The sequence below is a fragment of the Hoplias malabaricus genome, unplaced genomic scaffold (assembly GCF_029633855.1).
Source record: "Hoplias malabaricus isolate fHopMal1 unplaced genomic scaffold, fHopMal1.hap1 scaffold_54, whole genome shotgun sequence".
Lineage (NCBI taxonomy): Eukaryota > Metazoa > Chordata > Actinopteri > Characiformes > Erythrinidae > Hoplias > Hoplias malabaricus.
In genome coordinates this window covers 25,086-46,693 of record NW_027101162.1, presented here as the reverse complement: position 1 = coordinate 46,693, position 21,608 = coordinate 25,086, and the positions used below count along the sequence as shown (strand labels likewise).

The 21,608-nt window shown below is 50.5% G+C and overlaps 17 non-coding genes across 17 annotated transcripts; all 17 read left to right on the top strand.

Moving 5' to 3' along the window:
* The first annotated feature begins 131 nt into the window (after positions 1-131).
* Positions 132-203, top strand: trnae-cuc (transfer RNA glutamic acid (anticodon CUC)). Its single transcript has one exon. It is a non-coding gene; the product is annotated as a tRNA-Glu (tRNA).
* Positions 204-1,477: 1,274 nt separating this feature from the next.
* Positions 1,478-1,549, top strand: trnae-cuc (transfer RNA glutamic acid (anticodon CUC)). The gene has a single exon. It is a non-coding gene; the product is annotated as a tRNA-Glu (tRNA).
* Positions 1,550-2,823: 1,274 nt separating this feature from the next.
* trnae-cuc (transfer RNA glutamic acid (anticodon CUC)) lies at positions 2,824-2,895 on the top strand. Its single transcript has one exon. It is a non-coding gene; the product is annotated as a tRNA-Glu (tRNA).
* Positions 2,896-4,169: 1,274 nt separating this feature from the next.
* trnae-cuc (transfer RNA glutamic acid (anticodon CUC)) lies at positions 4,170-4,241 on the top strand. The gene has a single exon. It is a non-coding gene; the product is annotated as a tRNA-Glu (tRNA).
* A 1,274-nt stretch (positions 4,242-5,515) lies between these two features.
* Positions 5,516-5,587, top strand: trnae-cuc (transfer RNA glutamic acid (anticodon CUC)). The gene has a single exon. It is a non-coding gene; the product is annotated as a tRNA-Glu (tRNA).
* Positions 5,588-6,861: 1,274 nt separating this feature from the next.
* On the top strand, positions 6,862-6,933 carry trnae-cuc (transfer RNA glutamic acid (anticodon CUC)). Its single transcript has one exon. It is a non-coding gene; the product is annotated as a tRNA-Glu (tRNA).
* Positions 6,934-8,207: 1,274 nt separating this feature from the next.
* trnae-cuc (transfer RNA glutamic acid (anticodon CUC)) lies at positions 8,208-8,279 on the top strand. The gene has a single exon. It is a non-coding gene; the product is annotated as a tRNA-Glu (tRNA).
* A 1,274-nt stretch (positions 8,280-9,553) lies between these two features.
* trnae-cuc (transfer RNA glutamic acid (anticodon CUC)) lies at positions 9,554-9,625 on the top strand. The gene has a single exon. It is a non-coding gene; the product is annotated as a tRNA-Glu (tRNA).
* A 1,274-nt stretch (positions 9,626-10,899) lies between these two features.
* trnae-cuc (transfer RNA glutamic acid (anticodon CUC)) lies at positions 10,900-10,971 on the top strand. Its single transcript has one exon. It is a non-coding gene; the product is annotated as a tRNA-Glu (tRNA).
* Positions 10,972-11,572: 601 nt separating this feature from the next.
* trnae-cuc (transfer RNA glutamic acid (anticodon CUC)) lies at positions 11,573-11,644 on the top strand. The gene has a single exon. It is a non-coding gene; the product is annotated as a tRNA-Glu (tRNA).
* A 601-nt stretch (positions 11,645-12,245) lies between these two features.
* On the top strand, positions 12,246-12,317 carry trnae-cuc (transfer RNA glutamic acid (anticodon CUC)). The gene has a single exon. It is a non-coding gene; the product is annotated as a tRNA-Glu (tRNA).
* A 601-nt stretch (positions 12,318-12,918) lies between these two features.
* On the top strand, positions 12,919-12,990 carry trnae-cuc (transfer RNA glutamic acid (anticodon CUC)). The gene has a single exon. It is a non-coding gene; the product is annotated as a tRNA-Glu (tRNA).
* A 601-nt stretch (positions 12,991-13,591) lies between these two features.
* trnae-cuc (transfer RNA glutamic acid (anticodon CUC)) lies at positions 13,592-13,663 on the top strand. The gene has a single exon. It is a non-coding gene; the product is annotated as a tRNA-Glu (tRNA).
* A 1,274-nt stretch (positions 13,664-14,937) lies between these two features.
* Positions 14,938-15,009, top strand: trnae-cuc (transfer RNA glutamic acid (anticodon CUC)). The gene has a single exon. It is a non-coding gene; the product is annotated as a tRNA-Glu (tRNA).
* Positions 15,010-15,610: 601 nt separating this feature from the next.
* Positions 15,611-15,682, top strand: trnae-cuc (transfer RNA glutamic acid (anticodon CUC)). The gene has a single exon. It is a non-coding gene; the product is annotated as a tRNA-Glu (tRNA).
* Positions 15,683-18,303: 2,621 nt separating this feature from the next.
* On the top strand, positions 18,304-18,375 carry trnae-cuc (transfer RNA glutamic acid (anticodon CUC)). The gene has a single exon. It is a non-coding gene; the product is annotated as a tRNA-Glu (tRNA).
* Positions 18,376-18,976: 601 nt separating this feature from the next.
* trnae-cuc (transfer RNA glutamic acid (anticodon CUC)) lies at positions 18,977-19,048 on the top strand. Its single transcript has one exon. It is a non-coding gene; the product is annotated as a tRNA-Glu (tRNA).
* The last annotated feature ends 2,560 nt before the right edge of the window (positions 19,049-21,608 follow it).

Genomic DNA, 21,608 nt, shown 5'->3' with positions numbered 1-21,608 from the left:
CTGACAAGTGCATTTAGGACAGACTCGGATGCTCTCCTATGATTGTAGAACGAGTACATCTGGCAAAAGCCTAGCCCTAGCCCCTGAACTTAATCCTATCTCCTTCCTTTCAGACGTGGCTGAAAATGGTGTCCCTGGTGGTCTAGTGGCTAGGATTCGGTGCTCTCACCGCCGCGGCCCGGGTTCGATTCCCGGTCAGGGAAGTGTGTGCTTTCTTGCACACCAAGTCCACTACAAGACTCTGGAAGCCCCCCACCCACATGCTGTGTAGGTTAAAGGAATGTAAAGCGTCCTCCTTCTGCTACTTCCTTTTTTGCCAAACTTCTAAACGACACGTTGCTGCCTCATTCACCACCTCCACACACCCACACCAGCGTGGCTTTATGCTTTCAAGTCTGCAAGTCTTTTAGGGAGGCAAGATAATGTTTGAGAAATTTGAATGGAACAGTGTAAATGATCCGTCACTGCCTTCAGCAGATTGCACTCTGGCATGCCAGCGCATCTGCAGGCAGGCACCTGGCCATGATATCCCGCAGTGGCGCGAGGGAAAAGAAAAGTCTTCTTCGAGCCGGATTTGAACCCGCGACCTAAGGATCGCCTTATTAACAACTACAGTCCTCTGCACTACCAACTGAGCTATCAAAGGTGCTAGCCTAAAGAGTTGGACTGAAAACTGACAAGTGCATTCAGGACAGACTCGGATGCTCTCCTATGATTGTAGAACGAGTACATCTGGCAAAAGCCTAGCCCTAGCCCCTGAACTTAATCCTATCTCCTTCCTTTCAGACGTGGCTGAAAACGGTGTCCCTGGTGGTCTAGTGGCTAGGATTCGGCGCTCTCACCGCCGCAGCCCGGGTTCAATTCCCGGTCAGGGAAGCGTGTGCTTTCTTGCACACCAAGTCCACTACAAGACTCTGGAAGCCCCCCACCCACATGCTGTGTAGGTTAAAGGAATGTAAAGCGTCCTCCTTCTGCTACTTCCTTTTTTGCCAAACTTCTAAACGACACGTTGCTGCCTCATTCACCACCTCCACACACCCACACCAGCGTGGCTTTATGCTTTCAAGTCTGCAAGTCTTTTAGGGAGGCAAGATAATGTTTGAGAAATTTGAATGGAACAGTGTAAATGATCCGTCACTGCCTTCAGCATATTGCACTCTGGCATGCCAGCGCATCTGCAGGCAGGCACCTGGCCATGATATCCGGCAGTGGCGCGAGGGAAAAGAGAAGTCTTCTTCGAGCCGGATTTGAACCCGCGACCTAAGGATCGCCTTATTAACAACTACAGTCCTCTGCTCTACCAACTGAGCTATCAAAGGTGCTAGCCTAAAGAGTTGGACTGAAAACTGACAAGTGCATTTAGGACAGACTCGGATGCTCTCCTATGATTGTAGAACGAGTACATCTGGCAAAAGCCTAGCCCTAGCCCCTGAACTTAATCCTATCTCCTTCCTTTCAGACGTGGCTGAAAATGGTGTCCCTGGTGGTCTAGTGGCTAGGATTCGGTGCTCTCACCGCCGCGGCCCGGGTTCGATTCCCGGTCAGGGAAGTGTGTGCTTTCTTGCACACCAAGTCCACTACAAGACTCTGGAAGCCCCCCACCCACATGCTGTGTAGGTTAAAGGAATGTAAAGCGTCCTCCTTCTGCTACTTCCTTTTTTGCCAAACTTCTAAACGACACGTTGCTGCCTCATTCACCACCTCCACACACCCACACCAGCGTGGCTTTATGCTTTCAAGTCTGCAAGTCTTTTAGGGAGGCAAGATAATGTTTGAGAAATTTGAATGGAACAGTGTAAATGATCCGTCACTGCCTTCAGCAGATTGCACTCTGGCATGCCAGCGCATCTGCAGGCAGGCACCTGGCCATGATATCCCGCAGTGGCGCGAGGGAAAAGAAAAGTCTTCTTCGAGCCGGATTTGAACCCGCGACCTAAGGATCGCCTTATTAACAACTACAGTCCTCTGCACTACCAACTGAGCTATCAAAGGTGCTAGCCTAAAGAGTTGGACTGAAAACTGACAAGTGCATTCAGGACAGACTCGGATGCTCTCCTATGATTGTAGAACGAGTACATCTGGCAAAAGCCTAGCCCTAGCCCCTGAACTTAATCCTATCTCCTTCCTTTCAGACGTGGCTGAAAACGGTGTCCCTGGTGGTCTAGTGGCTAGGATTCGGCGCTCTCACCGCCGCAGCCCGGGTTCAATTCCCGGTCAGGGAAGCGTGTGCTTTCTTGCACACCAAGTCCACTACAAGACTCTGGAAGCCCCCCACCCACATGCTGTGTAGGTTAAAGGAATGTAAAGCGTCCTCCTTCTGCTACTTCCTTTTTTGCCAAACTTCTAAACGACACGTTGCTGCCTCATTCACCACCTCCACACACCCACACCAGCGTGGCTTTATGCTTTCAAGTCTGCAAGTCTTTTAGGGAGGCAAGATAATGTTTGAGAAATTTGAATGGAACAGTGTAAATGATCCGTCACTGCCTTCAGCATATTGCACTCTGGCATGCCAGCGCATCTGCAGGCAGGCACCTGGCCATGATATCCGGCAGTGGCGCGAGGGAAAAGAGAAGTCTTCTTCGAGCCGGATTTGAACCCGCGACCTAAGGATCGCCTTATTAACAATTACAGTCCTCTGCTCTACCAACTGAGCTATCAAAGGTGCTAGCCTAAAGAGTTGGACTGAAAACTGACAAGTGCATTTAGGACAGACTCGGATGCTCTCCTATGATTGTAGAACGAGTACATCTGGCAAAAGCCTAGCCCTAGCCCCTGAACTTAATCCTATCTCCTTCCTTTCAGACGTGGCTGAAAATGGTGTCCCTGGTGGTCTAGTGGCTAGGATTCGGTGCTCTCACCGCCGCGGCCCGGGTTCGATTCCCGGTCAGGGAAGTGTGTGCTTTCTTGCACACCAAGTCCACTACAAGACTCTGGAAGCCCCCCACCCACATGCTGTGTAGGTTAAAGGAATGTAAAGCGTCCTCCTTCTGCTACTTCCTTTTTTGCCAAACTTCTAAACGACACGTTGCTGCCTCATTCACCACCTCCACACACCCACACCAGCGTGGCTTTATGCTTTCAAGTCTGCAAGTCTTTTAGGGAGGCAAGATAATGTTTGAGAAATTTGAATGGAACAGTGTAAATGATCCGTCACTGCCTTCAGCAGATTGCACTCTGGCATGCCAGCGCATCTGCAGGCAGGCACCTGGCCATGATATCCCGCAGTGGCGCGAGGGAAAAGAAAAGTCTTCTTCGAGCCGGATTTGAACCCGCGACCTAAGGATCGCCTTATTAACAACTACAGTCCTCTGCACTACCAACTGAGCTATCAAAGGTGCTAGCCTAAAGAGTTGGACTGAAAACTGACAAGTGCATTTAGGACAGACTCGGATGCTCTCCTATGATTGTAGAACGAGTACATCTGGCAAAAGCCTAGCCCTAGCCCCTGAACTTAATCCTATCTCCTTCCTTTCAGACGTGGCTGAAAACGGTGTCCCTGGTGGTCTAGTGGCTAGGATTCGGCGCTCTCACCGCCGCGGCCCGGGTTCGACTCCCGGTCAGGGAAGCGTGTGCTTTCTTGCACACCAAGTCCACTACAAGACTCTGGAAGCCCCCCACCCACATGCTGTGTAGGTTAAAGGAATGTAAAGCGTCCTCCTTCTGCTACTTCCTTTTTTGCCAAACTTCTAAACGACACGTTGCTGCCTCATTCACCACCTCCACACACCCACACCAGCGTGGCTTTATGCTTTCAAGTCTGCAAGTCTTTTAGGGAGGCAAGATAATGTTTGAGAAATTTGAATGGAACAGTGTAAATGATCCGTCACTGCCTTCAGCATATTGCACTCTGGCATGCCAGCGCATCTGCAGGCAGGCACCTGGCCATGATATCCGGCAGTGGCGCGAGGGAAAAGAGAAGTCTTCTTCGAGCCGGATTTGAACCCGCGACCTAAGGATCGCCTTATTAACAATTACAGTCCTCTGCTCTACCAACTGAGCTATCAAAGGTGCTAGCCTAAAGAGTTGGACTGAAAACTGACAAGTGCATTTAGGACAGACTCGGATGCTCTCCTATGATTGTAGAACGAGTACATCTGGCAAAAGCCTAGCCCTAGCCCCTGAACTTAATCCTATCTCCTTCCTTTCAGACGTGGCTGAAAATGGTGTCCCTGGTGGTCTAGTGGCTAGGATTCGGTGCTCTCACCGCCGCGGCCCGGGTTCGATTCCCGGTCAGGGAAGTGTGTGCTTTCTTGCACACCAAGTCCACTACAAGACTCTGGAAGCCCCCCACCCACATGCTGTGTAGGTTAAAGGAATGTAAAGCGTCCTCCTTCTGCTACTTCCTTTTTTGCCAAACTTCTAAACGACACGTTGCTGCCTCATTCACCACCTCCACACACCCACACCAGCGTGGCTTTATGCTTTCAAGTCTGCAAGTCTTTTAGGGAGGCAAGATAATGTTTGAGAAATTTGAATGGAACAGTGTAAATGATCCGTCACTGCCTTCAGCAGATTGCACTCTGGCATGCCAGCGCATCTGCAGGCAGGCACCTGGCCATGATATCCCGCAGTGGCGCGAGGGAAAAGAAAAGTCTTCTTCGAGCCGGATTTGAACCCGCGACCTAAGGATCGCCTTATTAACAACTACAGTCCTCTGCACTACCAACTGAGCTATCAAAGGTGCTAGCCTAAAGAGTTGGACTGAAAACTGACAAGTGCATTTAGGACAGACTCGGATGCTCTCCTATGATTGTAGAACGAGTACATCTGGCAAAAGCCTAGCCCTAGCCCCTGAACTTAATCCTATCTCCTTCCTTTCAGACGTGGCTGAAAACGGTGTCCCTGGTGGTCTAGTGGCTAGGATTCGGCGCTCTCACCGCCGCGGCCCGGGTTCGACTCCCGGTCAGGGAAGCGTGTGCTTTCTTGCACACCAAGTCCACTACAAGACTCTGGAAGCCCCCCACCCACATGCTGTGTAGGTTAAAGGAATGTAAAGCGTCCTCCTTCTGCTACTTCCTTTTTTGCCAAACTTCTAAACGACACGTTGCTGCCTCATTCACCACCTCCACACACCCACACCAGCGTGGCTTTATGCTTTCAAATCTGCAAGTCTTTTAGGGAGGCAAGATAATGTTTGAGAAATTTGAATGGAACAGTGTAAATGATCCGTCACTGCCTTCAGCAGATTGCACTCTGGCATGCCAGCGCATCTGCAGGCAGGCACCTGGCCATGATATCCCGCAGTGGCGCGAGGGAAAAGAAAAGTCTTCTTCGAGCCGGATTTGAACCTGCGACCTAAGGATCGCCTTATTAACAACTACAGTCCTCTGCTCTACCAACTGAGCTATCAAAGGTGCTAGCCTAAAGAGTTGGACTGAAAACTGACAAGTGCATTTAGGACAGACTCGGATGCTCTCCTATGATTGTAGAACGAGTACATCTGGCAAAAGCCTAGCCCTAGCCCCTGAACTTAATCCTATCTCCTTCCTTTCAGACGTGGCTGAAAATGGTGTCCCTGGTGGTCTAGTGGCTAGGATTCGGTGCTCTCACCGCCGCGGCCCGGGTTCGATTCCCGGTCAGGGAAGCGTGTGCTTTCTTGCACACCAAGTCCACTACAAGACTCTGGAAGCCCCCCACCCACATGCTGTGTAGGTTAAAGGAATGTAAAGCGTCCTCCTTCTGCTACTTCCTTTTTTGCCAAACTTCTAAACGACACGTTGCTGCCTCATTCACCACCTCCACACACCCACACCAGCGTGGCTTTATGCTTTCAAGTCTGCAAGTCTTTTAGGGAGGCAAGATAATGTTTGAGAAATTTGAATGGAACAGTGTAAATGATCCGTCACTGCCTTCAGCAGATTGCACTCTGGCATGCCAGCGCATCTGCAGGCAGGCACCTGGCCATGATATCCCGCAGTGGCGCGAGGGAAAAGAAAAGTCTTCTTCGAGCCGGATTTGAACCCGCGACCTAAGGATCGCCTTATTAACAACTACAGTCCTCTGCACTACCAACTGAGCTATCAAAGGTGCTAGCCTAAAGAGTTGGACTGAAAACTGACAAGTGCATTCAGGACAGACTCGGATGCTCTCCTATGATTGTAGAACGAGTACATCTGGCAAAAGCCTAGCCCTAGCCCCTGAACTTAATCCTATCTCCTTCCTTTCAGACGTGGCTGAAAACGGTGTCCCTGGTGGTCTAGTGGCTAGGATTCGGCGCTCTCACCGCCGCAGCCCGGGTTCAATTCCCGGTCAGGGAAGCGTGTGCTTTCTTGCACACCAAGTCCACTACAAGACTCTGGAAGCCCCCCACCCACATGCTGTGTAGGTTAAAGGAATGTAAAGCGTCCTCCTTCTGCTACTTCCTTTTTTGCCAAACTTCTAAACGACACGTTGCTGCCTCATTCACCACCTCCACACACCCACACCAGCGTGGCTTTATGCTTTCAAGTCTGCAAGTCTTTTAGGGAGGCAAGATAATGTTTGAGAAATTTGAATGGAACAGTGTAAATGATCCGTCACTGCCTTCAGCAGATTGCACTCTGGCATGCCAGCGCATCTGCAGGCAGGCACCTGGCCATGATATCCCGCAGTGGCGCGAGGGAAAAGAAAAGTCTTCTTCGAGCCGGATTTGAACCCGCGACCTAAGGATCGCCTTATTAACAACTACAGTCCTCTGCACTACCAACTGAGCTATCAAAGGTGCTAGCCTAAAGAGTTGGACTGAAAACTGACAAGTGCATTCAGGACAGACTCGGATGCTCTCCTATGATTGTAGAACGAGTACATCTGGCAAAAGCCTAGCCCTAGCCCCTGAACTTAATCCTATCTCCTTCCTTTCAGACGTGGCTGAAAACGGTGTCCCTGGTGGTCTAGTGGCTAGGATTCGGCGCTCTCACCGCCGCGGCCCGGGTTCGATTCCCGGTCAGGGAAGCGTGTGCTTTCTTGCACACCAAGTCCACTACAAGACTCTGGAAGCCCCCCACCCACATGCTGTGTAGGTTAAAGGAATGTAAAGCGTCCTCCTTCTGCTACTTCCTTTTTTGCCAAACTTCTAAACGACACGTTGCTGCCTCATTCACCACCTCCACACACCCACACCAGCGTGGCTTTATGCTTTCAAGTCTGCAAGTCTTTTAGGGAGGCAAGATAATGTTTGAGAAATTTGAATGGAACAGTGTAAATGATCCGTCACTGCCTTCAGCAGATTGCACTCTGGCATGCCAGCGCATCTGCAGGCAGGCACCTGGCCATGATATCCCGCAGTGGCGCGAGGGAAAAGAAAAGTCTTCTTCGAGCCGGATTTGAACCCGCGACCTAAGGATCGCCTTATTAACAACTACAGTCCTCTGCTCTACCAACTGAGCTATCAAAGGTGCTAGCCTAAAGAGTTGGACTGAAAACTGACAAGTGCATTTAGGACAGACTCGGATGCTCTCCTATGATTGTAGAACGAGTACATCTGGCAAAAGCCTAGCCCTAGCCCCTGAACTTAATCCTATCTCCTTCCTTTCAGACGTGGCTGAAAATGGTGTCCCTGGTGGTCTAGTGGCTAGGATTCGGCGCTCTCACCGCCGCGGCCCGGGTTCGATTCCCGCTCAGGGAAGCGTGTGCTTTCTTGCACACCAAGTCCACTACAAGACTCTGGAAGCCCCCCACCCACACGCTGTGTAGGTTAGAGGAATGTAAAGCGTCCTCCTTCTGCTACTTCCTTTTTTGCCAAACTTCTAAACGACACGTTGCTGCCTCATTCACCACCTCCACACACCCACACCAGCGTGGCTTTATGCTTTCAAATCTGCAAGTCTTTTAGGGAGGCAAGATGATGTTTGAGAAATTTGAATGGAACAGTGTAAATGATCCGTCACTGCCTTCAGCAGATTGCACTCTGGCATGCCAGCGCATCTGCAGGCAGGCACCTGGCCATGATATCCCGCAGTGGCGCGAGGGAAAAGAAAAGTCTTCTTCGAGCCGGATTTGAACCCGCGACCTAAGGATCGCCTTATTAACAACTACAGTCCTCTGCACTAGCAACTGAGCTATCAAAGGTGCTAGCCTAAAGAGTTGGACTGAAAACTGACAAGTGCATTTAGGACAGACTCGGATGCTCTCCTATGATTGTAGAACGAGTACATCTGGCAAAAGCCTAGCCCTAGCCCCTGAACTTAATCCTATCTCCTTCCTTTCAGACGTGGCTGAAAACGGTGTCCCTGGTGGTCTAGTGGCTAGGATTCGGCGCTCTCACCGCCGCGGCCCGGGTTCGATTCCCGGTCAGGGAAGCGTGTGCTTTCTTGCACACCAAGTCCACTACAAGACTCTGGAAGCCCCCCACCCACATGCTGTGTAGGTTAAAGGAATGTAAAGCGTCCTCCTTCTGCTACTTCCTTTTTTGCCAAACTTCTAAACGACACGTTGCTGCCTCATTCACCACCTCCACACACCCACACCAGCGTGGCTTTATGCTTTCAAATCTGCAAGTCTTTTAGGGAGGCAAGATAATGTTTGAGAAATTTGAATGGAACAGTGTAAATGATCCGTCACTGCCTTCAGCATATTGCACTCTGGCATGCCAGCGCATCTGCAGGCAGGCACCTGGCCATGATATCCGGCAGTGGCGCGAGGGAAAAGAGAAGTCTTCTTCGAGCCGGATTTGAACCCGCGACCTAAGGATCGCCTTATTAACAACTACAGTCCTCTGCTCTACCAACTGAGCTATCAAAGGTGCTAGCCTAAAGAGTTGGACTGAAAACTGACAAGTGCATTTAGGACAGACTCGGATGCTCTCCTATGATTGTAGAACGAGTACATCTGGCAAAAGCCTAGCCCTAGCCCCTGAACTTAATCCTATCTCCTTCCTTTCAGACGTGGCTGAAAATGGTGTCCCTGGTGGTCTAGTGGCTAGGATTCGGTGCTCTCACCGCTGCGGCCCGGGTTCGATTCCCGGTCAGGGAAGTGTGTGCTTTCTTGCACACCAAGTCCACTACAAGACTCTGGAAGCCCCCCACCCACATGCTGTGTAGGTTAAAGGAATGTAAAGCGTCCTCCTTCTGCTACTTCCTTTTTTGCCAAACTTCTAAACGACACGTTGCTGCCTCATTCACCACCTCCACACACCCACACCAGCGTGGCTTTATGCTTTCAAGTCTGCAAGTCTTTTAGGGAGGCAAGATAATGTTTGAGAAATTTGAATGGAACAGTGTAAATGATCCGTCACTGCCTTCAGCAGATTGCACTCTGGCATGCCAGCGCATCTGCAGGCAGGCACCTGGCCATGATATCCCGCAGTGGCGCGAGGGAAAAGAAAAGTCTTCTTCGAGCCGGATTTGAACCCGCGACCTAAGGATCGCCTTATTAACAACTACAGTCCTCTGCACTACCAACTGAGCTATCAAAGGTGCTAGCCTAAAGAGTTGGACTGAAAACTGACAAGTGCATTTAGGACAGACTCGGATGCTCTCCTATGATTGTAGAACGAGTACATCTGGCAAAAGCCTAGCCCTAGCCCCTGAACTTAATCCTATCTCCTTCCTTTCAGACGTGGCTGAAAACGGTGTCCCTGGTGGTCTAGTGGCTAGGATTCGGCGCTCTCACCGCCGCGGCCCGGGTTCGATTCCCGGTCAGGGAAGCGTGTGCTTTCTTGCACACCAAGTCCACTACAAGACTCTGGAAGCCCCCCACCCACATGCTGTGTAGGTTAAAGGAATGTAAAGCGTCCTCCTTCTGCTACTTCCTTTTTTGCCAAACTTCTAAACGACACGTTGCTGCCTCATTCACCACCTCCACACACCCACACCAGCGTGGCTTTATGCTTTCAAATCTGCAAGTCTTTTAGGGAGGCAAGATAATGTTTGAGAAATTTGAATGGAACAGTGTAAATGATCCGTCACTGCCTTCAGCAGATTGCACTCTGGCATGCCAGCGCATCTGCAGGCAGGCACCTGGCCATGATATCCCGCAGTGGCGCGAGGGAAAAGAAAAGTCTTCTTCGAGCCGGATTTGAACCCGCGACCTAAGGATCGCCTTATTAACAACTACAGTCCTCTGCTCTACCAACTGAGCTATCAAAGGTGCTAGCCTAAAGAGTTGGACTGAAAACTGACAAGTGCATTTAGGACAGACTCGGATGCTCTCCTATGATTGTAGAACGAGTACATCTGGCAAAAGCCTAGCCCTAGCCCCTGAACTTAATCCTATCTCCTTCCTTTCAGACGTGGCTGAAAATGGTGTCCCTGGTGGTCTAGTGGCTAGGATTCGGTGCTCTCACCGCTGCGGCCCGGGTTCGATTCCCGGTCAGGGAAGTGTGTGCTTTCTTGCACACCAAGTCCACTACAAGACTCTGGAAGCCCCCCACCCACATGCTGTGTAGGTTAAAGGAATGTAAAGCGTCCTCCTTCTGCTACTTCCTTTTTTGCCAAACTTCTAAACGACACGTTGCTGCCTCATTCACCACCTCCACACACCCACACCAGCGTGGCTTTATGCTTTCAAGTCTGCAAGTCTTTTAGGGAGGCAAGATAATGTTTGAGAAATTTGAATGGAACAGTGTAAATGATCCGTCACTGCCTTCAGCAGATTGCACTCTGGCATGCCAGCGCATCTGCAGGCAGGCACCTGGCCATGATATCCCGCAGTGGCGCGAGGGAAAAGAAAAGTCTTCTTCGAGCCGGATTTGAACCCGCGACCTAAGGATCGCCTTATTAACAACTACAGTCCTCTGCACTACCAACTGAGCTATCAAAGGTGCTAGCCTAAAGAGTTGGACTGAAAACTGACAAGTGCATTTAGGACAGACTCGGATGCTCTCCTATGATTGTAGAACGAGTACATCTGGCAAAAGCCTAGCCCTAGCCCCTGAACTTAATCCTATCTCCTTCCTTTCAGACGTGGCTGAAAACGGTGTCCCTGGTGGTCTAGTGGCTAGGATTCGGCGCTCTCACCGCCGCGGCCCGGGTTCGATTCCCGGTCAGGGAAGCGTGTGCTTTCTTGCACACCAAGTCCACTACAAGACTCTGGAAGCCCCCCACCCACATGCTGTGTAGGTTAAAGGAATGTAAAGCGTCCTCCTTCTGCTACTTCCTTTTTTGCCAAACTTCTAAACGACACGTTGCTGCCTCATTCACCACCTCCACACACCCACACCAGCGTGGCTTTATGCTTTCAAATCTGCAAGTCTTTTAGGGAGGCAAGATAATGTTTGAGAAATTTGAATGGAACAGTGTAAATGATCCGTCACTGCCTTCAGCAGATTGCACTCTGGCATGCCAGCGCATCTGCAGGCAGGCACCTGGCCATGATATCCCGCAGTGGCGCGAGGGAAAAGAAAAGTCTTCTTCGAGCCGGATTTGAACCTGCGACCTAAGGATCGCCTTATTAACAACTACAGTCCTCTGCTCTACCAACTGAGCTATCAAAGGTGCTAGCCTAAAGAGTTGGACTGAAAACTGACAAGTGCATTTAGGACAGACTCGGATGCTCTCCTATGATTGTAGAACGAGTACATCTGGCAAAAGCCTAGCCCTAGCCCCTGAACTTAATCCTATCTCCTTCCTTTCAGACGTGGCTGAAAATGGTGTCCCTGGTGGTCTAGTGGCTAGGATTCGGCGCTCTCACCGCCGCGGCCCGGGTTCGATTCCCGGTCAGGGAAGCGTGTGCTTTCTTGCACACCAAGTCCACTACAAGACTCTGGAAGCCCCCCACCCACATGCTGTGTAGGTTAAAGGAATGTAAAGCGTCCTCCTTCTGCTACTTCCTTTTTTGCCAAACTTCTAAACGACACGTTGCTGCCTCATTCACCACCTCCACACACCCACACCAGCGTGGCTTTATGCTTTCAAATCTGCAAGTCTTTTAGGGAGGCAAGATAATGTTTGAGAAATTTGAATGGAACAGTGTAAATGATCCGTCACTGCCTTCAGCAGATTGCACTCTGGCATGCCAGCGCATCTGCAGGCAGGCACCTGGCCATGATATCCCGCAGTGGCGCGAGGGAAAAGAAAAGTCTTCTTCGAGCCGGATTTGAACCTGCGACCTAAGGATCGCCTTATTAACAACTACAGTCCTCTGCTCTACCAACTGAGCTATCAAAGGTGCTAGCCTAAAGAGTTGGACTGAAAACTGACAAGTGCATTTAGGACAGACTCGGATGCTCTCCTATGATTGTAGAACGAGTACATCTGGCAAAAGCCTAGCCCTAGCCCCTGAACTTAATCCTATCTCCTTCCTTTCAGACGTGGCTGAAAATGGTGTCCCTGGTGGTCTAGTGGCTAGGATTCGGTGCTCTCACCGCCGCGGCCCGGGTTCGATTCCCGGTCAGGGAAGCGTGTGCTTTCTTGCACACCAAGTCCACTACAAGACTCTGGAAGCCCCCCACCCACATGCTGTGTAGGTTAAAGGAATGTAAAGCGTCCTCCTTCTGCTACTTCCTTTTTTGCCAAACTTCTAAACGACACGTTGCTGCCTCATTCACCACCTCCACACACCCACACCAGCGTGGCTTTATGCTTTCAAGTCTGCAAGTCTTTTAGGGAGGCAAGATAATGTTTGAGAAATTTGAATGGAACAGTGTAAATGATCCGTCACTGCCTTCAGCAGATTGCACTCTGGCATGCCAGCGCATCTGCAGGCAGGCACCTGGCCATGATATCCCGCAGTGGCGCGAGGGAAAAGAAAAGTCTTCTTCGAGCCGGATTTGAACCCACGACCTAAGGATCGCCTTATTAACAACTACAGTCCTCTGCACTACCAACTGAGCTATCAAAGGTGCTAGCCTAAAGAGTTGGACTGAAAACTGACAAGTGCATTTAGGACAGACTCGGATGCTCTCCTATGATTGTAGAACGAGTACATCTGGCAAAAGCCTAGCCCTAGCCCCTGAACTTAATCCTATCTCCTTCCTTTCAGACGTGGCTGAAAACGGTGTCCCTGGTGGTCTAGTGGCTAGGATTCGGCGCTCTCACCGCCGCGGCCCGGGTTCGATTCCCGGTCAGGGAAGCGTGTGCTTTCTTGCACACCAAGTCCACTACAAGACTCTGGAAGCCCCCCACCCACATGCTGTGTAGGTTAAAGGAATGTAAAGCGTCCTCCTTCTGCTACTTCCTTTTTTGCCAAACTTCTAAACGACACGTTGCTGCCTCATTCACCACCTCCACACACCCACACCAGCGTGGCTTTATGCTTTCAAATCTGCAAGTCTTTTAGGGAGGCAAGATAATGTTTGAGAAATTTGAATGGAACAGTGTAAATGATCCGTCACTGCCTTCAGCAGATTGCACTCTGGCATGCCAGCGCATCTGCAGGCAGGCACCTGGCCATGATATCCCGCAGTGGCGCGAGGGAAAAGAAAAGTCTTCTTCGAGCCGGATTTGAACCTGCGACCTAAGGATCGCCTTATTAACAACTACAGTCCTCTGCTCTACCAACTGAGCTATCAAAGGTGCTAGCCTAAAGAGTTGGACTGAAAACTGACAAGTGCATTTAGGACAGACTCGGATGCTCTCCTATGATTGTAGAACGAGTACATCTGGCAAAAGCCTAGCCCTAGCCCCTGAACTTAATCCTATCTCCTTCCTTTCAGACGTGGCTGAAAATGGTGTCCCTGGTGGTCTAGTGGCTAGGATTCGGTGCTCTCACCGCCGCGGCCCGGGTTCGATTCCCGGTCAGGGAAGCGTGTGCTTTCTTGCACACCAAGTCCACTACAAGACTCTGGAAGCCCCCCACCCACATGCTGTGTAGGTTAAAGGAATGTAAAGCGTCCTCCTTCTGCTACTTCCTTTTTTGCCAAACTTCTAAACGACACGTTGCTGCCTCATTCACCACCTCCACACACCCACACCAGCGTGGCTTTATGCTTTCAAGTCTGCAAGTCTTTTAGGGAGGCAAGATAATGTTTGAGAAATTTGAATGGAACAGTGTAAATGATCCGTCACTGCCTTCAGCAGATTGCACTCTGGCATGCCAGCGCATCTGCAGGCAGGCACCTGGCCATGATATCCCGCAGTGGCGCGAGGGAAAAGAAAAGTCTTCTTCGAGCCGGATTTGAACCCGCGACCTAAGGATCGCCTTATTAACAACTACAGTCCTCTGCACTAGCAACTGAGCTATCAAAGGTGCTAGCCTAAAGAGTTGGACTGAAAACTGACAAGTGCATTCAGGACAGACTCGGATGCTCTCCTATGATTGTAGAACGAGTACATCTGGCAAAAGCCTAGCCCTAGCCCCTGAACTTAATCCTATCTCCTTCCTTTCAGACGTGGCTGAAAACGGTGTCCCTGGTGGTCTAGTGGCTAGGATTCGGCGCTCTCACCGCCGCAGCCCGGGTTCAATTCCCGGTCAGGGAAGCGTGTGCTTTCTTGCACACCAAGTCCACTACAAGACTCTGGAAGCCCCCCACCCACATGCTGTGTAGGTTAAAGGAATGTAAAGCGTCCTCCTTCTGCTACTTCCTTTTTTGCCAAACTTCTAAACGACACGTTGCTGCCTCATTCACCACCTCCACACACCCACACCAGCGTGGCTTTATGCTTTCAAATCTGCAAGTCTTTTAGGGAGGCAAGATAATGTTTGAGAAATTTGAATGGAACAGTGTAAATGATCCGTCACTGCCTTCAGCAGATTGCACTCTGGCATGCCAGCGCATCTGCAGGCAGGCACCTGGCCATGATATCCCGCAGTGGCGCGAGGGAAAAGAAAAGTCTTCTTCGAGCCGGATTTGAACCCGTGACCTAAGAATCGCCTTATTAACAACTACAGTCCTCTGCTCTACCAACTGAGCTATCAAAGGCGCTAGCCTAAAGAGTTGGACTGAAAACTGACAAGTGCATTTAGGACAGACTCGGATGCTCTCCTATGATTGTAGAACGAGTACATCTGGCAAAAGCCTAGCCCTAGCCCCTGAACTTAATCCTATCTCCTTCCTTTCAGACGTGGCTGAAAACAGTGTCCCTGGTGGTCTAGTGGCTAGGATTCGGCGCTCTCACCGCCGCGGCCCGGGTTCGATTCCCGGTCAGGGAAGCGTGTGCTTTCTTGCACACCAAGTCCACTACAAGACTCTGGAAGCCCCCCACCCACATGCTGTGTAGGTTAAAGGAATGTAAAGCGTCCTCCTTCTGCTACTTCCTTTTTTGCCAAACTTCTAAACGACACGTTGCTGCCTCATTCACCACCTCCACACACCCACACCAGCGTGGCTTTATGCTTTCAAATCTGCAAGTCTTTTAGGGAGGCAAGATAATGTTTGAGAAATTTGAATGGAACAGTGTAAATGATCCGTCACTGCCTTCAGCAGATTGCACTCTGGCATGCCAGCGCATCTGCAGGCAGGCACCTGGCCATGATATCCCGCAGTGGCGCGAGGGAAAAGAAAAGTCTTCTTCGAGCCAGATTTGAACCCGCGACCTAAGGATCGCCTTATTAACAACTACAGTCCTCTGCTCTACCAACTGAGCTATCAAAGGTGCTAGCCTAAAGAGTTGGACTGAAAACTGACAAGTGCATTTAGGACAGACTCGGATGCTCTCCTATGATTGTAGAACGAGTACATCTGGCAAAAGCCTAGCCCTAGCCCCTGAACTTAATCCTATCTCCTTCCTTTCAGACGTGGCTGAAAACGGTGTCCCTGGTGGTCTAGTGGCTAGGATTCGGTGCTCTCACCGCCGCGGCCCGGGTTCGATTCCCGGTCAGGGAAGCGTGTGCTTTCTTGCACACCAAGTCCACTACAAGACTCTGTAAGCCCCCCACCCACATGCTGTGTAGGTTAAAGGAATGTAAAGCGTCCTCCTTCTGCTACTTCCTTTTTTGCCAAACTTCTAAACGACACGTTGCTGCCTCATTCACCACCTCCACACACCCACACCAGCGTGGCTTTATGCTTTCAAGTCTGCAAGTCTTTTAGGGAGGCAAGATAATGTTTGAGAAATTTGAATGGAACAGTGTAAATGATCCGTCACTGCCTTCAGCAGATTGCACTCTGGCATGCCAGCGCATCTGCAGGCAGGCACCTGGCCATGATATCCCGCAGTGGCGCGAGGGAAAAGAAAAGTCTTCTTCGAGCCGGATTTGAACCCGCGACCTAAGGATCGCCTTATTAACAACTACAGTCCTCTGCACTACCAACTGAGCTATCAAAGGTGCTAGCCTAAAGAGTTGGACTGAAAACTGACAAGTGCATTTAGGACAGACTCGGATGCTCTCCTATGATTGTAGAACGAGTACATCTGGCAAAAGCCTAGCCCTAGCCCCTGAACTTAATCCTATCTCCTTCCTTTCAGACGTGGCTGAAAACGGTGTCCCTGGTGGTCTAGTGGCTAGGATTCGGCGCTCTCACCGCCGCGGCCCGGGTTCGATTACCGGTCAGGGAAGCGTGTGCTTTCTTGCACACCAAGTCCACTACAAGACTCTGGAAGCCCCCCACCCACATGCTGTGTAGGTTAAAGGAATGTAAAGCGTCCTCCTTCTGCTACTTCCTTTTTTGCCAAACTTCTAAACGACACGTTGCTGCCTCATTCACCACCTCCACACACCCACACCAGCGTGGCTTTATGCTTTCAAATCTGCAAGTCTTTTAGGGAGGCAAGATAATGTTTGAGAAATTTGAATGGAACAGTGTAAATGATCCGTCACTGCCTTCAGCAGATTGCACTCTGGCATGCCAGCGCATCTGCAGGCAGGCACCTGGCCATGATATCCCGCAGTGGCGCAAGGGAAAAGAAAAGTCTTCTTCGAGCCGGATTTGAACCCGCGACCTAAGGATCGCCTTATTAACAACTACAGTCCTCTGCTCTACCAACTGAGCTATCAAAGGTGCTAGCCTAAAGAGTTGGACTGAAAACTGACAAGTGGATTTAGGACAGACTCGGCTGCTCTCCTATGATTGTAGAACGAGTACATCTGGCAAAAGCCTAGCCCTAGCCCCTGAACTTAATCCTATCTCCTTCCTTTCAGACGTGGCTGAAAACGGTGTCCCTGGTGGTCTAGTGGCTAGGATTCGGCGCTCTCACCTCCGTGGCCCGGGTTCGATTCCCGGTCAGGGAAGCGTGTGCTTTCTTGCACACCAAGTCCACTACAAGACTCTGGAAGCCCCCCACCCACATGCTGTGTAGGTTAAAGGAATGTAAAGCGTCCTCCTTCTGCTACTTCCTTTTTTTGCCAAACTTCTAAACGACACGTTGCTGCCTCATTCACCACCTCCACACACCCACACCAGCGTGGCTTTATGCTTTCAAGTCTGCAAGTCTTTTAGGGAGGCAAGATAATGTTTGAGAAATTTGAATGGAACAGTGTAAATGATCCGTCACTGCCTTCAGCAGATTGCACTCTGGCATGCCAGCGCATCTGCAGGCAGGCACCTGGCCATGATATCCCGCAGTGGCGCGAGGGAAAAGAAAAGTCTTCTTCGAGCCGGATTTGAACCCGCGACCTAAGGATCGCCTTATTAACAACTACAGTCCTCTGCACTACCAACTGAGCTATCAAAGGTGCTAGCCTAAAGAGTTGGACTGAAAACTGACAAGTGCATTCAGGACAGACTCGGATGCTCTCCTATGATTGTAGAACGAGTACATCTGGCAAAAGCCTAGCCCTAGCCCCTGAACTTAATCCTATCTCCTTCCTTTCAGACGTGGCTGAAAACGGTGTCCCTGGTGGTCTAGTGGCTAGGATTCGGCGCTCTCACCGCCGCAGCCCGGGTTCAATTCCCGGTCAGGGAAGCGTGTGCTTTCTTGCACACCAAGTCCACTACAAGACTCTGGAAGCCCCCCACCCACATGCTGTGTAGGTTAAAGGAATGTAAAGCGTCCTCCTTCTGCTACTTCCTTTTTTGCCAAACTTCTAAACGACACGTTGCTGCCTCATTCACCACCTCCACACACCCACACCAGCGTGGCTTTATGCTTTCAAATCTGCAAGTCTTTTAGGGAGGCAAGATAATGTTTGAGAAATTTGAATGGAACAGTGTAAATGATCCGTCACTGCCTTCAGCAGATTGCACTCTGGCATGCCAGCGCATCTGCAGGCAGGCACCTGGCCATGATATCCCGCAGTGGCGCGAGGGAAAAGAAAAGTCTTCTTCGAGCCGGATTTGAACCCGTGACCTAAGAATCGCCTTATTAACAACTACAGTCCTCTGCTCTACCAACTGAGCTATCAAAGGCGCTAGCCTAAAGAGTTGGACTGAAAACTGACAAGTGCATTTAGGACAGACTCGGATGCTCTCCTATGATTGTAGAACGAGTACATCTGGCAAAAGCCTAGCCCTAGCCCCTGAACTTAATCCTATCTCCTTCCTTTCAGACGTGGCTGAAAACAGTGTCCCTGGTGGTCTAGTGGCTAGGATTCGGCGCTCTCACCGCCGCGGCCCGGGTTCGATTCCCGGTCAGGGAAGCGTGTGCTTTCTTGCACACCAAGTCCACTACAAGACTCTGGAAGCCCCCCACCCACATGCTGTGTAGGTTAAAGGAATGTAAAGCGTCCTCCTTCTGCTACTTCCTTTTTTGCCAAACTTCTAAACGACACGTTGCTGCCTCATTCACCACCTCCACACACCCACACCAGCGTGGCTTTATGCTTTCAAATCTGCAAGTCTTTTAGGGAGGCAAGATAATGTTTGAGAAATTTGAATGGAACAGTGTAAATGATCCGTCACTGCCTTCAGCAGATTGCACTCTGGCATGCCAGCGCATCTGCAGGCAGGCACCTGGCCATGATATCCCGCAGTGGCGCGAGGGAAAAGAAAAGTCTTCTTCGAGCCAGATTTGAACCCGCGACCTAAGGATCGCCTTATTAACAACTACAGTCCTCTGCTCTACCAACTGAGCTATCAAAGGTGCTAGCCTAAAGAGTTGGACTGAAAACTGACAAGTGCATTTAGGACAGACTCGGATGCTCTCCTATGATTGTAGAACGAGTACATCTGGCAAAAGCCTAGCCCTAGCCCCTGAACTTAATCCTATCTCCTTCCTTTCAGACGTGGCTGAAAACGGTGTCCCTGGTGGTCTAGTGGCTAGGATTCGGTGCTCTCACCGCCGCGGCCCGGGTTCGATTCCCGGTCAGGGAAGCGTGTGCTTTCTTGCACACCAAGTCCACTACAAGACTCTGTAAGCCCCCCACCCACATGCTGTGTAGGTTAAAGGAATGTAAAGCGTCCTCCTTCTGCTACTTCCTTTTTTGCCAAACTTCTAAACGACACGTTGCTGCCTCATTCACCACCTCCACACACCCACACCAGCGTGGCTTTATGCTTTCAAGTCTGCAAGTCTTTTAGGGAGGCAAGATAATGTTTGAGAAATTTGAATGGAACAGTGTAAATGATCCGTCACTGCCTTCAGCAGATTGCACTCTGGCATGCCAGCGCATCTGCAGGCAGGCACCTGGCCATGATATCCCGCAGTGGCGCGAGGGAAAAGAAAAGTCTTCTTCGAGCCGGATTTGAACCCGCGACCTAAGGATCGCCTTATTAACAACTACAGTCCTCTGCACTACCAACTGAGCTATCAAAGGTGCTAGCCTAAAGAGTTGGACTGAAAACTGACAAGTGCATTTAGGACAGACTCGGATGCTCTCCTATGATTGTAGAACGAGTACATCTGGCAAAAGCCTAGCCCTAGCCCCTGAACTTAATCCTATCTCCTTCCTTTCAGACGTGGCTGAAAACGGTGTCCCTGGTGGTCTAGTGGCTAGGATTCGGCGCTCTCACCGCCGCGGCCCGGGTTCGATTACCGGTCAGGGAAGCGTGTGCTTTCTTGCACACCAAGTCCACTACAAGACTCTGGAAGCCCCCCACCCACATGCTGTGTAGGTTAAAGGAATGTAAAGCGTCCTCCTTCTGCTACTTCCTTTTTTGCCAAACTTCTAAACGACACGTTGCTGCCTCATTCACCACCTCCACACACCCACACCAGCGTGGCTTTATGCTTTCAAATCTGCAAGTCTTTTAGGGAGGCAAGATAATGTTTGAGAAATTTGAATGGAACAGTGTAAATGATCCGTCACTGCCTTCAGCAGATTGCACTCTGGCATGCCAGCGCATCTGCAGGCAGGCACCTGGCCATGATATCCCGCAGTGGCGCAAGGGAAAAGAAAAGTCTTCTTCGAGCCGGATTTGAACCCGCGACCTAAGGATCGCCTTATTAACAACTACAGTCCTCTGCTCTACCAACTGAGCTATCAAAGGTGCTAGCCTAAAGAGTTGGACTGAAAACTGACAAGTGCATTTAGGACAGACTCGGCTGCTCTCCTATGATTGTAGAACGAGTACATCTGGCAAAAGCCTAGCCCTAGCCCCTGAACTTAATCCTATCTCCTTCCTTTCAGACGTGGCTGAAAACGGTGTCCCTGGTGGTCTAGTGGCTAGGATTCGGCGCTCTCACCTCCGTGGCCCGGGTTCGATTCCCGGTCAGGGAAGCGTGTGCTTTCTTGCACACCAAGTCCACTACAAGACTCTGGAAGCCCCCCACCCACATGCTGTGTAGGTTAAAGGAATGTAAAGCGTCCTCCTTCTGCTACTTCCTTTTTTTGCCAAACTTCTAAACGACACGTTGCTGCCTCATTCACCACCTCCACACACCCACACCAGCGTGGCTTTATGCTTTCAAGTCTGCAAGTCTTTTAGGGAGGCAAGATAATGTTTGAGAAATTTGAATGGAACAGTGTAAATGATCCGTCACTGCCTTCAGCAGATTGCACTCTGGCATGCCAGCGCATCTGCAGGCAGGCACCTGGCCATGATATCCCGCAGTGGCGCGAGGGAAAAGAAAAGTCTTCTTCGAGCCGGATTTGAACCCGCGACCTAAGAATCGCCTTATTAACAACTACAGTCCTCCACTCTACCAACTGAGCTATCAAAGGTGCTAGCCTAAAGAGTTGGACTGAAAACTGACAAGTGCATTTAGGACAGACTCGGATGCTCTCCTATGATTGTAGAACGAGTACATCTGGCAAAAGCCTAGCCCTAGCCCCTGAACTTAATCCTATCTCCTTCCTTTCAGACGTGGTTGAAAACGGTGTCCCTGGTGGTCTAGTGGCTAGGATTCGGCGCTCTCACCTCCGTGGCCCGGGTTCGATTCCCGGTCAGGGAAGCGTGTGCTTTCTTGCACACCAAGTCCACTACAAGACTCTGGAAGCCCCCCACCCACATGCTGTGTAGGTTAAAGGAATGTAAAGCGTCCTCCTTCTGCTACTTCCTTTTTTGCCAAACTTCTAAACGACACGTTGCTGCCTCATTCACCACCTCCACACACCCACACCAGCGTGGCTTTATGCTTTCAAGTCTGCAAGTCTTTTAGGTAGGCAAGATAATGTTTGAGAAATTTGAATGGAACAGTGTAAATGATCCGTCACTGCCTTCAGCAGATTGCACTCTGGCATGCCAGCGCATCTGCAGGCAGGCACCTGGCCATGATATCCCGCAGTGGCGCGAGGGAAAAGAAAAGTCTTCTTCGAGCCGGATTTGAACCCGCGACCTAAGGATCGCCTTATTAACAACTACAGTCCTCTGCTCTACCAACTGAGCTATCAAAGGCGCTAGCCTAAAGAGTTGGACTGAAAACTGACAAGTGCATTTAGGACAGACTCGGATGCTCTCCTATGATTGTAGAACGAGTACATCTGGCAAAAGC